This window comes from Podarcis bocagei (genome assembly GCF_964188305.1).
Source record: "Podarcis bocagei genome assembly, chromosome: 17".
NCBI classification, from domain to species: Eukaryota; Metazoa; Chordata; class Lepidosauria; order Squamata; family Lacertidae; genus Podarcis; species Podarcis bocagei.
In genome coordinates, this window is record NC_138143.1 from 6,790,808 (window position 1) to 6,808,994 (window position 18,187).

General features: G+C 46.8%; 1 pseudogene across 1 annotated transcript; it reads left to right on the forward strand.

The window, feature by feature from the left end:
- Window positions 1-8: 8 nt before the first annotated feature.
- LOC308576448 (lysozyme C, milk isozyme-like) lies at window positions 9-17,952 on the forward strand (annotated as a pseudogene). Its single transcript, XR_014013448.1, has 5 exons — window positions 9-168; window positions 6,365-6,579; window positions 11,674-11,832; window positions 15,855-15,933; window positions 17,756-17,952. The product of XR_014013448.1 is annotated as a lysozyme C, milk isozyme-like (transcript).
- The last annotated feature ends 235 nt before the right edge of the window (window positions 17,953-18,187 follow it).

Sequence of the window (18,187 nt, forward strand, 5' to 3'; positions counted from 1 at the left end):
GCTTTGCCATGTCGCCTCCCACCCCTTGGCCTGGAGCACCCCCTCTCAGGATGGAGATGGCCAGGAGCAGGAGGGAGTGGGGGGTGGGGTAGGGAAGGGAAGGGATGTTCACATCAAGGGAACAGGGCCAGGCAAGGCATGTGGAGTGGAAGGATACTGGAACTCTGGGTATATGTGCAGTCCGGAATGTGAACTTGTGCAGCGGAGTTACTTTAAAATTTATTTATGCAGGTTATAGATGTGCCTAGATTCTCTGTGAAAATGCTGCTGAATGCATGCATATGTCTGCATGTGGAGAGTTGTTGCATTGTTTTGTTACAGTTCCCGGTGATGCACTTGTAAGTATGTGTGCGTTTTTGTTTATGAGAGTTTTGTAGCTGTCTTGGAGTGGCGTGCACACCTTGACTTCCCGAGGTATGCCAATTGCTCTGTGAGTGTGTTGAATTGATGCCTTCCTTGACAGCACTCCGGAGGCCCTCTGTGGGTGGCAGCCCACCCTGAACCCATCTCCTGGGATAAGGTTCCAGCAATCATGACTTTCTATTGTCAAGGCAAATCCCTTGGAACAGCAGGAGCCAGCCGGTCCACAGAGAGGCCCTTGAAAAGCTCTCTGCTTGCCACATCCCCCTTGGAATTGACTTGCAGCGTCTGCAGCCCTTCCAGCCACTGCAAAAGCATCTCCACACTCAGATCCACCGCCGTCCTCCTTGCTGTCCTAACAGGGGTGAGGTGGGGGTCATATCAGGCCACTGCTTATCATTTTGGGTTTTCCTTGCTGAAGCTTTTGTCTTTGTGACACAATTGTGGAGCCTAAAAGCAATTCCAGAGGGACAAAGGTACCAACTGGTCTGGCAGGTAAGGGGAACCTGCAGCTAGTCCAGCATTCCAGTTCACCATTGCTTGCAGGGTAGTGGTAAAGGTGTGAATAGTGTGGCTGGGCACTGCTTGAGGCCATGTCCCACCCCAACACTGAGGAGCCAATCTCTCCCTTTTAAAACCAGACACGGTGTAATGAAAGATAACAGCAATGGCACCGGTGGCCGCTTTGTGCCACGCAAGTGCCATGCCTGCCATTAAGTGACAGGAAGTCCAGCAGGTCATCAAAGAGTTCTAACCTTCACCGTCTCTAACCTAGGAATCCTGCAGTGATCCAAGAATCCTGCACCTGCTTGGTTGCTATTGCAAAGGAAGAGAGGGACATTTTGCTGCTTTTCTCTGGGAATCGCCCAATGAAACTGATGGCTGAGAGGTTCTTCAAGACTGAGAATAATGAAATAAACCTCCACATAATGTGCAGTTCACTTAAGGGCTAGAATAGATAACATGTACAGAAGATAGACTGATCATTAGATATGATAGAACAGAATCTTTCCATGTTCGGAAGACCTACCGCTGAGAACAGGGGAGTAACAGCAGGGTGTGGCCATTGCACATGTGCCTTAGAAAAATAGAATTAGAGCTGGAAGGGACCCTGAGGGTCATCTAGTCCAACCCCAGAAACATCTGGGTGGCCTTTTTGGAAATGTGACGGTGGGCTAGAAGATGGTCTCATCCAGCAATACGATGTTTTGTGCTCTTGTGTATTGTTTCTTTATACCACCTGTGTGGCTCCCCACAACCCCCCAAAGCTGCTGGGAAGTTAGTAGAAGGATGAGCCCTGAAATTGTGCATCGACTGCTGCTGTTGTGCTGATTGCCCTTCGATTGCGGTTTAATGTGATTAGGCCCTTGTGATTGCTAAGCCTTCCCCTGGGTCCCAGTGGGCAGCCTTCCTCATTATTACTAATTGGCAATCGTATGTGGAGAGGAGAGGCTGTGCCCTCAGGACATGGCACAAGGTATGGGGGGTGGCAGATGGCAGGAAATAATAATCTCTAGCCCTCCCATAGCGCTATATGTCAATAAGCTTTTACAAATCATAGTTAAGTCTTGACCACAGTGTTGATTCTTTGAATCCAATGAATGAGTCTAATTGATGGGCTCCAGCCCACTTTTGCAGCTAGGAGGAGTACTGATTGCACATTTTCTTCTCCTTCACTAGTCAAACTAGTAAGGGTGCAGCTGGGGTGACATTTCAGTTTTCAGTAGGGGGAGATTTTAGTCTGGTTAGTCCTACAGAGGCATTCATTAGAGGTACAATGAACTAGAGGTATGGCAGAAGCTGCAGTAGCATTGTGGTGGCAGTTTCTGCCCCAGAAGGGTGCATGTCCAAGGGAATGCCTGCAAGGAACCTGCACAGGGATGAAGACAATTTTGCCCCATCCTCAAGTGTCTTCACTGTTCCCTAAATATGGCTACATTGTGGTGGGAGGATTCCCAAAATGGAAACCCTAAACTCCCACTCTGGGATATATTCACACACAAGGTGAGGCAAAGGAGAAGATTGTTATCTCTGGTGTGTGAATCTGACTTCAAGCCAACATTAGTGATGTAACAACATCCTCCACCACATCAGACGGCCGCAAACCAGCACAGGGGCTGCAGCAGCTCTCCACCACTCAATGCCTTGCTGCCTAGTGGTAGGCTGGCCTTGCACATAAGAAGAACCCTGCTAGATCAGACCAAGGGACCATGTAGTCCAGCATTCTGTTCTCAGCAGTAGCCAACCAGATGCATCTGGGAAGCCTGCAAGCAGGAACTGAATGCAACGGTAATGTCTCCACCAGTGGTTCCGCCTTCAACAGCAAAGACAGAACCTAGCTATCATGAACTCAGCATGAAGAACCAGTGAGTTGGCTAGAAATGTAGGTGTTCCTAAGGAACACTCACATAGAGGTCTTCCTTGTAGCTCCCTAAAATGTCCATGTTTGCTGCCTCTGTAAGGTAGGAAAGCATCAAATTGCTATTTTCTCCACATGTTTCCCTTGAGCATGCAAAAAATGAACTCTGCATTCTTGACCCAGTTTGATGCCTTTTCCTAACCAAACTTTTTATTGTTGCTATTATCTCCTTAGGAATTTTATCTCATTTATAGTTCTACCACAGGGATGGGAGTCCATTCATGCTGTGTGTGCCTTTAAGTGTTTGATGTTCCAGAAAGGACTTAGCAAGCCAACAGCCCCTGCTACTTCAAAGTGACTTTTGAATTGTGTGGTTGGGAGTGCAGAAAGTGTGTATTCTCCTCCTTAGATTTACATGCAGACTGAAAACATGAAGGGTGAATAGGATTGTGCCTCGTGGCTGCGTTCTTGACCTCTGCACTTCCACTGGCCTGACTTAGTACATTCACCAGAAGATGAGAACAAGCTCTACATGTGTACACGTGCCCATGCATACAGCCCATTCCTCACTTCTACTGCAGGTTTGGAGGTTGGGAGTGAGGCCAGCAGATGCACAGAGGTTAGGGAAAGAGCAAGTGGGTCACAATGCTTTTGCTCCATGCTTTTGCTCTACATCAGGTTTCCACCTTTAGCCTTCCAGAAATTGCTGAACTATAACTCCCATCATCACTGGCCATTGGCCATGTTTTCTGGTACTGGTAGGTAATTGTACTTCAGGACCTATAGCCTGCAGCACCAGTCCTATCATGCAACAAGGTGAAGCAGGTGGTGGCATTTAGAAGAATGCAGATGAAAGCAGAAAATAGTCTCTGAATGATGCAGCAAGATCCCAGGGTGGGGTGGAGGCCTCCTTTAGTGCTCTGCTTTAGGCAGCAAAAAACATCTTAGGCCAGAATTGAGAGACTGGGCCTGACTCTTCAAGGGGAGTGGTAACAGGCTGTGACATCACAGGGCGACCTCAGAGCCGAGGTTCTAGAAGCCAGATGAACTGCCAACACTGGGTGGGGTGCATTGCCTGCTGCAACTTGCTGGGCTGTTTAAGAACTTTGTGGTGGCCCTGGAGAGGTTCAGGCAGGCATTTGGGCAAAGGTAGGCTCCTCATTCTGCTAGTTAGCACTGTATGGCTTCTGGAGCTATAGACTCGGCATCTTGAAGACGAAAAACTGAGGCCTAATTCTTGCCTACGTTAGAAGTCCCACTACGCTAATTTGAAATGGATTTGAACTCCACCCTCATCAGGCAAACCATGCTAGGTTAGTAGGGTCAGTCGCTCCCAATCTTTGTGTTGAGAAAGACCATGTGTATCTTTGTGTTGTGATACACAATTTACCATGAATATTATGCCGTTAAAATAATGATAGTTTCCCAGGAAATCACATTCAACTCACCATCCTTTGAGATGGCAATAAATGCTACACACACACACACACACACACACACACACACACACAGTCTCTCTACATCTGGAGCAATGGAATGGTCCAAATATACCTGAAGTAGAGACCATTAAGTGCCAGAATCATAAGACGTCCAACCTGCCCATCTCCTTCTGGTCCTTTTGGGTTTGAGAGGGACACATGCTTCCAGTTTTCATTTGGAAAAATTGTGTGCCTCAGGTGTCAGTAACATGGGGAAGACTGGGTTAGGCAGTCACTGCTCTAAGGCAATATTCAAGAGGACATGCTGCACAGTTCACACTCTTATGTATGTTTCCTACTTTCCTTCCCCTGGGAGAATAATTGGCATGAGGATAATAAGTTAGGTGAGGATGTTGCCAAGAGGAAAGCTTTTAATTCCTCTGTTAGCCACGCCCTTTCCCAAAAGCCTGGACCATTTGCCAGGAGGTCTCAAGGCACCTCAATCAACCAAGGCTGGATTCTGAATGGAGCTTCCCAACGATAAGAGTGAATCACCAGCCTCTCAGAACCAGAAGAGACCGCTCATATCTTTTTGAATTGAAATTATAGCAACCAGTCCCCCAAGGCAGTTTGTTCTCTAAAGGATCCCCAGGGGAAAAGCAGGGGCTGTGCTTTGAGGCATGTAGTAGCCGAAACACAGTGTGAGGCATCAAGACAGAGCAATGCTCTTAATTTGAGAGGCAGGGCTTCTGCCTCCATGAAGCCCTGTGGGTAATAAAGCACTTAGTCAACCAGGTGTTATGTTGTGTGCATATGGATGCAATCTGTGCACATGTACAGGTAGTGCATGTGTACAGGTGGTACATGTGTTTATACCCAAGATGTACATGCAAATAAATCAAGATCGTGGTACTTTATTTATTTGTATCGGGTCATTTTCAAATTGCTGTATTGTGGTGCCTGCACTGAGCCATCCCAACCTTTCCCATGCATTTACTTTTGCCAAGCAACAGCCTTCAGTGACTGCCAGTGCTGGGTCATGGGACAAGCACTGAGGAGAAAAGGGGCAATAGAGTCAAGGAGAAATCTGCAAGTCAGGAGGAAAGACTAACCACAGATGCAGGAACACACCAGAGCTCAGGAATCCCTTGATGCTCAAGCAAGATGTCCGATCCCAGCTAGTGGTCCCAACCAGGGGGAAATAGGGGCATGTACTATCAAGGGACTCAAGGTTGCAAAGTCCAAGCTCAGGATCCAGTAAGCAGATTCAGCTCATGCAGAGATCAAGCACCAGTAGGGCAGAAGTAAGCAGAGCAGAGGATGGGTCCAGATAAGTGAAATTAGGCAAAGTAGAGGCCAAGGTAGGTAGCACCCTGGACGGCTCCAGTTGAAAACTAGGCTAGAAGCCAGAGGACACAGACTTTGGTATTGCTGCAACAGCCAGCAAGCCCAAACGGAGCCTTAAGTGGGGCTACAGGTTCTGCTAAACAGCCTCAGTCCTCATGAGTGGCACTCCTACTCTTAAAAGGGGTCCGTCTTGCTTTATAAGCTCCTAACTCTAGTAGCACAAGGTTGGCTGGGTCCCACTATGGTTCCACTATGGCAGGGCTGGGAAAACTGGGGTGTTGCAGATGCTGCTGGAACTTCCATCATCCCTAACCATTAGCCACACTGGCTGGGACTGATGGGAACTGAAGTCCAATAGCAACTGGAGGTCCACAGGTTTCCAAGTTCTGCACTTCAGCCTCTACGCTCGAGTCCTTGGACTGTAATGTAGCTTTTCAGGTGCCTGGTGCTGGAATTTCTAAGCAGGTGGGAACATTGGAGGCAAGTTCCAAGGGCAAAATTACCTCCTAGTCCATTATGCTCCCATGTGTCCATGGTCTCTTCTCCTAAGAGGAGACCAGGCCCTAGGCCATGAACCATGATGCAAGGCTCAGCTGGGACAGGAAGACCTCTATATTCCTTCCTGCCCAGAAAGATCCAATGGATGGGTGAGGTCACTCTAGTTTTAGAAGGTTCTTCATGGAGAAGTCCGGCCACCTGCAATTCAGTGGCTCCCATGGGGCAGCTGCACGTCAGTTCCAGCTACTCCTGGTAGAGATGCCCACACAGCACATCTTGTCTCCTTGCTACATCACGATAACTCTCCCCAATAGTAATGTTTCCTTCTCCTCCCGGGATGATCTCCAAGTCACTCTCTCTTCCCTACATTTCATTTTTGTAGATCTGGTCAGCCTGAAAAAGTCCCCTCTTCCTCCTGCTTAGCAACAGGGACAGCAGGACCAGGCCGCTGGGAAGAGATGAAGGCTCTTTTGCTGCTGCCCCTTATGGCCTGCCTTGCGGTGAAAGTCCGTAGCAAGATCTACAGTCGCTGTGAGCTGGCACAGATACTGAAACGCTGGGGAATGGATGGGCATGAGGGCTACAGCTTAGCTAACTGTGAGTAGCCAATGAGCGGTTGTCAGTTTGCTTACTGTGTTTTGTGGGAGGGTATGAAGACATGGTGCATCACCAAAACTGGCAGGATCAGCTTGTATGTGGGCAAGGAGAAGTTTGCAGAAAGCCATTGAGTGTGTGGGCAGAAATTAAAGTGGCCCCAAGAAACCAGTTTCCCAACTTGCTCTGGCTGCCATATGCTCAGATTTTCCTGGACAATACAGTGGTACCTCAGGTTACATACGCTTCAGGTTACAGACTCCATTAACCCAGAAATATTACCTCGGGTTAAGAACTTTGCTTCAGGATAAGAACAGAAATTGTGCTCCGGTGGTGCGGCGGCAGCAGGAGGCCCCATTAGCTAAAGTGGTGCTTCAGGTTAAGAACAGTTTCAGGTTAAGAACGGACCTCCGGAACGAATTAAGTACTTAACCCGAGGTACCACTGTACTGGGATTTCAAAGGTGGAATTGACGTCCGGGGTGAATTTTAGGGTTTCCCTTTGAAAAGCTCAACAATTTGGGTGGTTTCCTGGTTTTTACTTTTTGAAGTATGGCAGCTCTAGCCTCCAGTCCTCCAGTATTTTGCAGTCGGGTTTCAAGTGCATGCTGAAATTACAGGTTTCTGCATTAAAAGTAGATTAAAGCACTCTGTTGCTCTAGTACGACAAATCCACTTTGAAGAAAACAACAATGGACATTATGCTTTGGAAAGCTTCTCAGACTTTCTACCCTAAGGGCCCACTTGAAATGATTGAAAATTACTGAGGCCCACCAGTCACAAAATGGTGGCACTGGGGTGGAGCCAGACACAAAGTGGTAGAAGATGGAGGCAGAGTTTGCATAATCAACTGGCAACTGAATATTCTATCTTTGGAAATTGCTGAATTGTTTGCCACAGAATTTTTATTGTGGCAAGAAGTTCCACAGCTGTGTTGTTTTTGCTCTGTGCATCTTATGAACCAGCCTCCTCATTTTCTGCAGAATTTGCTGATTCATGGCTTCTGTAGAGGAGCTCTTTTCTTTTATATTTTTCCTCCCCCACCCACCATGCCTCAGATTGTATTTTTATCCATCTCCTGTAATTTCTTCTTTTCTCCTTTCGCACCCAACCTGTACCTTATCTCTCACACCTTTCATCCCTCCTCTCCTCTTTTTACATTCACTTTCTCCTCCTCTAACAGCATCCTCCTTCCTTTCTAGTCCCAGTTTATTTATATGTTAACAAAATAATAAATATTAACCTTTTCTCTCCCTTTCTAATTTTCTTTAACACATCCTTGCATCTCCCCACCCCCACCCCACCCGAGGAGCAAGGGGAATTCCCTTCTCTCTTCCCCAACATAATTTTCTGTCTCCTGGACACTTTTACAGAGTATGCAGTAAGTTGCTGGTGCTGGTTATAGTCCAACCAAAAGGCTATGCCACAAGTGATGGGCACAGCTTTAGGGATTTCACAGCATTACATAAATAGTGATGGTTATTTTTGTTGCCCTACCATACAGTTGCTGGTAGTATAATGATGCTATGTTGCTATTGTCCATTGAAGAAATGATTCAAATTAGAAGGGATTCCTTCAGTGTCTCCCATGCCACTGGTATACCCCATTAGATGTTTCACTACAGTGAAATGTACTAAGCTACTGCAAAATGCAGAACGAAGTTTACTTTAAACTGTGAGAATGCCAGTGCACTCTGGTAGCACACACTGCAGAATTTGGCTACAGGTTGTGGGGTGGGTGGCAGCTGGCAGAAATTAAAAGTGCCTTGCATCTTCTGGTAACGGCTAGAAGGCAATGGGGAGCTGGGAAGAGCTTTTGATGGGTACAGGGTAGGAATCTAATGTCCCTACTATAGGAAATGCTACCATTTTCTATCCACCCACTTAACCGTACTATCTATCCCAATCGTCCACAAAGAGGAAATTGGGGGATAACTATTTTATTATTATTATATTTTTCTAGTACTGTATCAGACTGAAGATCAGTATCAAAGAAAGTCAAATCCTTCTGAGCTTGCATGTTGACACTGTGGGTGTGCAGAACGCATCCTGCTAATCCCAAGATCCTTTTCAAAATATATCTCTTCCGCTAGCAGAACAGCTAGGGATGAGTGATTCTGTCTATTTCAGTTTCACTCAGCTTTCCACTCCTAAATTCAGCTTTCCACATTTCTGCACCAAAATCTTCATAAAGATTCATCCCTATTTTAGCTTGAATTTCCCCTAATATACACATTTTTGTATGCAGCTTTTACTAATATGCACCTTTTAAAAGCAATTCCCCTCAACATAATGTATTTTATATATCATTTTCACCAATGTATACATTTTTATATACCCTTTCCCTTAATAAATGCATTTTTTAAGACTGATTGGTTGGGAAACTGCATCTCAAAATTTTGAGGTGTGACTTTTGAAGGATAATTGTCATATAATTATATCCAGCGCTATTTTCCTAGAAAAAGAGGTCCCTCGTTCACTTATAATTACGGTAGATCCTTTAGATCTATCCAATTACCGCCTGGTTTCGAATCTTCCGTTCCTGGGTAAGGTGATTGAGAGAGCGGTTGCTGAACAGCTTGGTGGGTTTCTGGATGAAACATCGGCTCTGGATCCATTCCAGTCCGGCTTCCGCGCTGGTCATGGGACCGAGACGGCTCTGGTTGCCCTAACAGATGATCTTCGTAGACAGCTGGATCGAGGTGGGTCGGGGCTGCTGATTCTTCTAGATCTGTCAGCAGCTTTCGACATGGTCGATCACGAACTTCTGGACCACCGCCTTGCCGATGTGGGGATCCAGGGCACAGTCCTTCAATGGCTGCGCTCGTTTCTCTCTGGTCGGGGACAGAGGGTGGCGCTTGGGGGGGAATTGTCATCGCGCCACTCCTTGGTGTGTGGAGTACCTCAGGGTGCGATACTCTCCCCGATGCTTTTCAACATCTTTATGCGCCCCCTCGCCCAGCTTGTCCGGAGTTTTGGGTTGGGTTGCCATCAGTATGCCGATGACACCCAACTCTATCTGTTGATGGATGGTCATCCTGACTCGGCCCCAGACACACTGACCAGATGTTTGGAAGCTGTGGCTGGATGGTTACGTGGGAGCCGGTTGAAGCTAAATCCTTCGAAGGCAGAGGTCCTGTGGCTGGGACGGGACGATATGGGATTGGGGGGGCAACTCCCATCTCTTGCGGGGGCGCAATTAGTGCCAGCACCGTCCGTTAAGAGTTTGGGTGTAATCTTCGACACCTCCCTTTCCATGGAGGCACAGATTGCAGCTATAAAAAGGTGGCATTTTTCCATCTCTGCCAAGCTAAGCAGTTGGCTCCTTACCTCTCTCGCCCTGACCTAGCCACTGTGATCCACGCGACGGTCACCTCCAGACTGGATTATTGTAACTCACTCTACGTGGGGCTGCCCTTGAGACTGACCCAGAAACTCCAGCGGGTGCAGAATGCTGCAGCGAGACTCCTTACGGGGTCTTCGCTGCGAGATCACATTCACCCGGTGCTATACCAGCTGCACTGGCTCCCGGTGGAGTACAGGATCAGGTTTAAGGTGCTGGTTTTAACCTTTAAAGCCCTACGGGACCGCCTCTCCTGGTATGCCCCACAGAGAAACTTACGGTCTTCAAATAAAAACATCTTGAAGGTCCCAGGCCACAGAGAAGTTAGGCTGGCCTCAACTAGAGCCAGGGCTTTTTCGGCCGTGGCTCCGATCTGGTGGAACACTCTGTCACAAGAGACTAGGGATCTGCGGGACTTGACATCTTTCCGCAGGGCCTGCAAGACAGAGCTGTTCCACCAGGCCTTTGGCCAGGGCACAGCCTGACTCCCTCCCTCGGCAATCTTCGCGGAGCTCTGGCCCAATGGTTGCCAGTGGCTTGAATTAATTAATTTTATAATGAATGGTTTTAGAGTGTTGTTTGTGCTGTACTTTTGTACTGTTACTGTGCTGGTCCCAGGGGGAAGGTTACTGTTACCGTAGTCCAAGTTCAGTCCTAAGTCACTAGCTTGGAGATAGTCCACAAAGTGCGAGGTGAGGTCCAAAACAGGGAGCCGGGCGGGGACAGGAACACTCGAAGATCAGAAGCAGGAAGCCGGGCGGGGAACAGGAACACTGGAGGAACAGGACTGGATGCTGGCCGAAACAGCTCTTCAATGACGACGTTGCTCCTGCAACCTGGGACCGGGCTGACTGCCCTTTATCTTCTCTAAGGCCAGGGGCGGTCCCGGCCCCCAGGAGCCCCGCCTCTCCTGGCCTTAAGGCGAGCACTCCTCCTGGGAGAAACCAGTTCCCTTCGCCTCTCTGCCCTAAGCCTCTGCAGTTCAGGAGAGGCCGAAGGGTTACTGGGCCCCGGGGAAGGCTCACCTGTAGACACTGAGTCCTCAAGCACCTCTGGGGCCAGAATGGTTTCACCTGGTACCTGCTCCTGAGGATCTGGCACAGGTGCAGGCTCCTCAGAATCTAGGCCTTGCCCCAGTTCAGCCGGCCCTGGAGGCGGGGACTCCTGTGCCGGCTGGGATTCCTCTGGTTCATTCTCAGAATCGGAATCCCAGGCCATCACAGTTTTATTGTTGTTAGCCGCCCTGAGCCCGGCTTCGGCTGGGGAGGGCGGGATATAAATAAATTTATTCTTCTTCTTCAGTGTAATCTGGGTAACCGGGTTTGCGTCTCCACTCCTCCACCTGCAGCTGCTGGGTGACCTTGGGCCAGTCACACTTCTCTGAAGTCTCTCAGCCCCACTCACCTCACAGAGTGTTTGTTGTGGGGGAGGAAGGGAAAGGAGATTGTTAGCCGCTTTGAGACTCCTTAAAGGGAGTGAAAGGCAGGATATCAAATCCAAACTACTACTACTACTACTACTTCTTCTTCTTCTTCTTCTTCTTCTTCTTCTTCTTCTTCTTCTTCTTCTTCTTCTTCTTCTTCTTCTTCTTCTTCTGACAGTGGCACCCACCTGAGAGGAGCCAGAACTGAGTTCCAGTGAGGGAAAGCCCACTCACATTTTCCTTGAGACAAATTTCATCTCTGATAAAATCTGCTTTCCTAACAACTTCTTTCTGGGAGGAAAAGTGGTTAACCTGTCCACCTGTCCATCTTAGGGATCTGTTTGGCGTACTTTGCAAGTGGCTTCAACACGGAAACTGTGATGCATAACTCAGATGGCAGCTCCGAATATGGCATCTTCCAGATCAACAGTCGCTCCTGGTGTGCTGATCGACACACTCTATCAAAGAACCTGTGCAGTTTATCTTGCTTTGGTGAGTGTCATTGCAAGAAGGCAGGGGTGAATGCCTGGGTTATGGTGCAACCTCCATGCTGGGCACAGCAAGCCCACAGTCTGGCCTGGCAAATCTATTTAACAGAATTTGTACGCCTCTTAATTGTAAATGGAACCTCCAAATCATTTAAAACTAGTGATCCTGCTCAGGGATTCCTTTGCAGAGAACGCTCATAACTAGCTCTGCTGCAGTCTTCCAATCTCCAGCAGATGTTCTGAGAATTTGCTAGAATCCACATAGCCACAGCTGCAACACCAGCCATTGAAAATCAGGGTGATGTAGTGGCTGTCACTCAATTAAGAGACTGTATGGATTTTTAGGGTGGGGTAATAGTCCAGTGCTGGAGAGACATAGACATTACATGTTTTTAACCTTTAAAACCTTTAAGCCTGTGTAAAGATCCCTGGCATATTAAGTAAGGCTCAGGCTGTAACAGCAGGGTCAAATTTCTCGAAAAAGGGGCAAATCCACATTCGTTGCACATGGCTTCCCCCAAAGGATTCTGGGAATAATAATAATAATAATAATAATAATAATAATAATAATAATACCTCACCCTTCTGACTGGGTTGCCCCAGCCACTATGGGCAGCTTCCAGCATATATAAAAACATAGTCAAACATTAATCGTTCTAAAGTTTCCCTTTACAGGGCTGCCTTCAGATGTTTCCTAAATGTTATATAATTACTCATCTCCTTAACATCTGACCAAAGGGCATTACACAGGGTGGGTGCCACTTCTGAGAAGGCCCTCTGCCTGGTTCCCTGTAGCTTCACTTTTCGCAGTGTGGGAACTGCCAGAAGGCCCTCGGAATTGCAGTTCCCCCTTCACAGAACTACAGTTCTTGGCAACCATAACAAACTACAGTTCACAGAATTCTTTGGGGGGAAGCCATGTACTTTAGATTGGTGTTGAATATGCTTTGAATGTATCGTGTGGAACTGCCTGCTTGGGGGTTGCTCAAAACCACCATAAGAGAAGCTGGGCTATAATGTATATTGCAGATCACTAGGCCCAATGGGATGCAACGTGGTTAAGGAGAAGAGTCAAAGAGAGTATTAGAGTCAAGAAGGAAGAAAAGGGAAGTATTGTCCAATTGAAAAGAACAAAAGGAGTACAAACCTTGGCAAGATAAGTGCAAGCAGATACCAAGGGATACCCAAACAGAATGGGATGAGCCCATTGCTAGAAACATAAACCTAAGGAAGCAGTTGAACTTTTGGACAACAAGGAAATCAGAGGTGTGTTAAAGGAGGATAAAGAGATTTCAGGGAAGCAGAATGTATTCTTTGCATCTGTCTTCACAGCAGAAGATGTAGGACAGATCCCTGTCCCTCGCGGAGTTGGAAGGGACCTCCAAAGGTCATCTAGTCCAACCACCTGCAATGCAGGAATCTAAGCTAGATCATACATGACAGATAGTCCTCCAGCCTTTGCTTAAAAACCTCCAAGTAAGGAGAGTCCACCAGCTCTTGTGAGAATCTGTTCCACTGTTGAACAATACATGGAGTGTAAGGCTGTCAAAGATTACTAGCTGCGATGACCACGTTCTACATCCATTGTTGTAGACAGTATGTTTCTAAACACCAGTTGGTGACCCAAAATGCTGGAGAGGGTGCACCTCCACAGGCACATACCTCCACATGTGGTGGGAGTGTCCCAAAATCCTACTATTCTGGACAACAGCCATACAAGAAATATGTAAAATAACTAAGCAAGTAATAGACATCACCCCAGAATTGGCCCTACTAAACATCTTCCAAGACAACAATGCTCATTTACACCACAAAGAACTCATAACCCACCTACTTTCAGCAGCCAGAAACACCATAACCAGACACTGGAGATACCTGTAAGGAGTAAGCATGGACCAATGGTACCAAATAGTATGGGAAACAGCCCTACTAGAAAAATTAACTAATAAACTGAAACTGACACGGGGACAAACAGAAGAAGACGCCTTCACCCCGGTATGGCTCCCCTTTATCACATACACAGCCCAACAGGACAATGACAATAATCCACCAACAGCCTACAAATCAATATGGCTAACCTGATCCAAAACACTCACCTCACTCACACACGAAAACAAAGATCACCACAGCCAATCACAAGCAAACAATCACACCCTAGGCCAACCCCAACCTCTCTCACCACCAAAGGAACACAAGTGAACAACACAAGCAACGCTGACACCAAACTCTACATACATTAAGCATAATAGAAACACCGCCACCCGACCCCACCCCCATCCATCTTCCCTCTCTCCACCCCCCCTTTCTTTTTTCCTTTTTTTCTTCTCCCCCTAATGCCTCAACAAATGAAACGGATTTGTAAAAATGTTACATGGGGGAAAAAAATACGAGGCATTACACTTACTTCTGTAAAACAAGAAAATCCTTAATAAAATATTTATTTTAAAAAAAAACACACCAGTTGGTGATAACCACAAGTGGGGAGAATGCTGTTGCGGTCAAATCCAGCTTGGAGGCTTCCCAAATGCATCTTGTTGGCCACTGTAAGCCTCTGGCCTGATCCAGCAATGCTCTTCTCATGCTTCTGTGATGGGAAAAAGTCTCTGTCAAAGTTCCTGGGAAACCTCTGCCAGTCAGAGTAGACAATATTGCACTTGTCAGAAAATAAAATAAAATAAGATAAAATTATAGTCTGACCCAGGCTGGATCTATATACACTGCAGAAAAAAACGTGTTATGAACACTCTTAATGGAAAAATCCCATTGGTGATGAATCTATAGCTCTACAGCACCATCCGGTGTCACATGTTTATAAAGCAGTTATAACAATATAATCGATGAGTGTAGCTGAGTCCCCTGTATAAGGGCACCTATGTTTAACTGAGTAAATGAAATCTGTTTTAAATAATTGCTGTAATGATTACTGAGCTAATGTATTTAAAGTGCTTTGTACGCTTTGGAAACCTGCCACAGAAACACTGTTATATTATTAATAGGGGCCTCTAACTAGAGAGCTGGGCTTTGCTTTCAGATCCATATGAGAATTTCCCCCTTCCTCCTCTCTTTAACATCTCTTCCCCTGCAACCCTTTGCTTCCCTCCCTGAGACTCCTTCCTCTGGCCATCACTTCCTCTGAACCACAGGCAGTTCCAACTCTCTTGTTTTAGCCACCCAACCACCAACCACTCATTGCCCTTTCATTAGGACAGGGTCACCGACCTTTGGGGACACAGGGGCGTGTTTGGAAATCAAAAGAAATTGTCACTGGCATCAAAGTACACCCCCACAAGCCCTAAGCACTCCTTAATCTTCCTTTGAGAAGATCTCAATCTCAACGTAGTCCCTCCCTTGCTGGGCATTTGCCTCTTGAAGCAGCTGCATCACTCTGCCTAATGATAGGACCAACCTGCAAACAATCTGTTTCAATCTGGCCTTTTGCACTCTGCTGAAACTGCTGCACACAGATAGCTCAGTATAAATAATTATTTAACAATATTTATCTCAGTATGTATTAATGAGACCATTAGAGGGTTCAACGGTCAAGAAGGAAGTTTTTGCATGTGGTGTAGAGGGAATTGAGGGGTAGATAAGGCTCGTCAACCTGGGAAGGTAGCTCATCTAGGAGAAGGATAATCTGATCCTAAATCTCTGCTGCCTTGTGGGATATCTTCAGGAGAGGAATAGGCAAGGGAGTAAACCCTACATGAATCCGGAGTGGAGTCCCTAAGGCAGTTGGATGGCTCCTTGTGCACCTCCTTCTGGCAACTCCTGTAGCCAAGCTGGTGCCAAACATATTTCTCTGCTTTCCTTTGGACCACATCAGCAAGGACTTGTCATCTGGGCAACTCAGGACCGCCATACAATCTGCCTGTCCTGCACCCTGGGGAGGGGGTCACTTTGATACTGCTAATATAGTGATTTGACTTCACCCCCAGAGGCACACTCCATTGTCTCTCAAGACAGACAGATGCCAACAGTATATTACTGTACAGTACATAATATTGCCATTTCCTCCTCACACCCTAGATCTGCTTACTGAAGAAATTATTGATGACATAATCTGTCTCAAGCGAGCTACAGCTGAACCAGAAGGCTTGGCAGACTGGTAAGGGGATGAGTTTGTCTTTCAGCAGTCTTGTCTACATGCTCCACCCATCTTTCCATTCTGTATTATCTCCTCTTTCTGGTAGCTGTCCACCTAGCCTTAAAATCCAATTGGCAGTAAGCACCTGTGCCAATTCCATTTTCCAGTTCTTATTGGAGGGTGGGCAAGGAAGGAATGATTGCTTAAGATTTCTGGTTTGAAACCTTGAATTAATAGTAGTAAAAATAATTTTAAAAAATTGCCATCCTGATCAGTGTTTGAGTGGGAGAAATATTTCAAATAACAGAACTGCAGATGCAGTCACACACACAGTTGTATTCCCCAATAGCCTGGGTCCTGAAAGCTGGCATTGGGACTACACCTCAGGTTTGGATACTCATGAACACATAGTCATCTAGACATATGAAACTAACTTATTGCAAGTCAATGCCGTCTAGTACTGAGATTAATGTGTTTGGCAGTAGTTCTCCAGGTTCTCAGGCAGAAATGAGTCTTTCCCATCACCTGATCCATCACCTGATCCTTTTAAACTGAAGATGCTGGCGAGTTCTGGTCCATTCCCTGCACTCACTTTGCCCAAAGCCAGGAGGACTATCACTCCAGCACAGATCACCTCTGCATTCTGGACCAGACTGACCCACAAAGAGAGGGCACTGCAGTAAATTATCTACAAAGCAAAGAGATTCAGATTTTTTAGGCACACGAGACAAGGCAAGGATACCCCAAAAAGATAATTTAAGTGCAGATTAAGGCCTAGTTCTTTCTGAGGTTGTAAACCTGAGTCTGTGCTGCATAACACAGATTGCACTCAAAGACTTGGATGCTTCTTCATACGAAACGAAACGAAACGAAACGAAACGAAACGAAACGAAACGAAACAAAACAAAACAAAACAAAACAAAACAAAACAAAACAACACCCTACATAGACATGCTATCTGACAATGAGTTTTGTTATGTTCAGGGATGTTTTTGTATGAAGGAGCATGCAATCCTGTGAATCCCCATTGGCAATCTAAATTGGTATGACCCAGTTCCAAGTTTCAGACCCCAAAGACAAGTGGGCCAAAGAGAGACCCCCAAAGTAGTGGAGATGTCCAGATAATCACATAGGCAAGTGAGTCATAGACACACGAGAAGAATAACCACCCTGTCAAGAACACAGAATCTGATTTCTCCTCTCAGCAATTTCAGGGAGATACTATAAATAAGCATTCTCCTTGTCCTTTGTCTGTGTCAGCTGTGGGAAACCTGTGCTCCCCTGCCCAGGATATTGTTGGACTCCCAACTTGCATTAGCCTCAACCATAATGGCCAATGGGGTGGGATGATTGGAGTTGTGGTGCAGCAACATCTGGAGGGCCACAGGTTCCCCAACATCTGTGGGGGGGTCTAACTAATGGTGTGCTCAGATTGCTGTTCTCAACAAGGGCGTGCATTCAGGACACACCGTTGTACAACTAGGACCTCCAAACTTTGCTGGCCCCTCAGTTAAGAAGAACCCTGCTGGGTCCAGCATTTGGTTTTCACCAACGTCCCCATCCTAGCAGGGACCACGGAGACTGACAGCTACCCTGGGCCCCCATACCAGATGGCTGGTTCTGTGAGCCACTATTCAAATTCCCCACAGTCCTCCAGCAACACGAGGCAGATGTGGAGAAATGCACAGCCTGATACTATCATGTCACACTTTTGCATTTCATTACAATGGAAGTACATAAGAAGCTGCCATATACAGAGTAAGGCCATGGATCCATCTGGCTCATGACTGGCTTCGCATGCTGTCTGCATTTCTTTCTCTCCCTGCTCCCCCTTTCTCCTTAGGTATGGCTGGAGAGATCATTGCCGCGGCAGAGATCTGAGTTACTGGGTCGCTGCCTGCAATCTGTGAATTAATCCATGGAACTCATGTCCTGCAAGTCACCCTGCCTACCTACGTCTTGTCTTCAGATGTAATTCCATAATGTAATCTGATTGAAGCCATAACGCTATTTTGATAAATAAACTCCATTCCCAGACAAGGCCTTGCCATGTACTTTGTCATGTCCCTGGTATGGATACTGGGGGTGGGCATCATGGCAGGGCAGGGTTGTGGGGAGAACGGCAAGAGGAGCTGCTTGTCCAGAAAGAAAGAACCAGAGCTGGCTAGATATGCTGAGCTCTGGAGTGGGGTGTGTCAAGCTTGTTCACGTACATACACAAACATTTCTTGAGGGTTTTTTTGTGTGCCTTGTTGCCCCGCAGAGGACCTTAAGG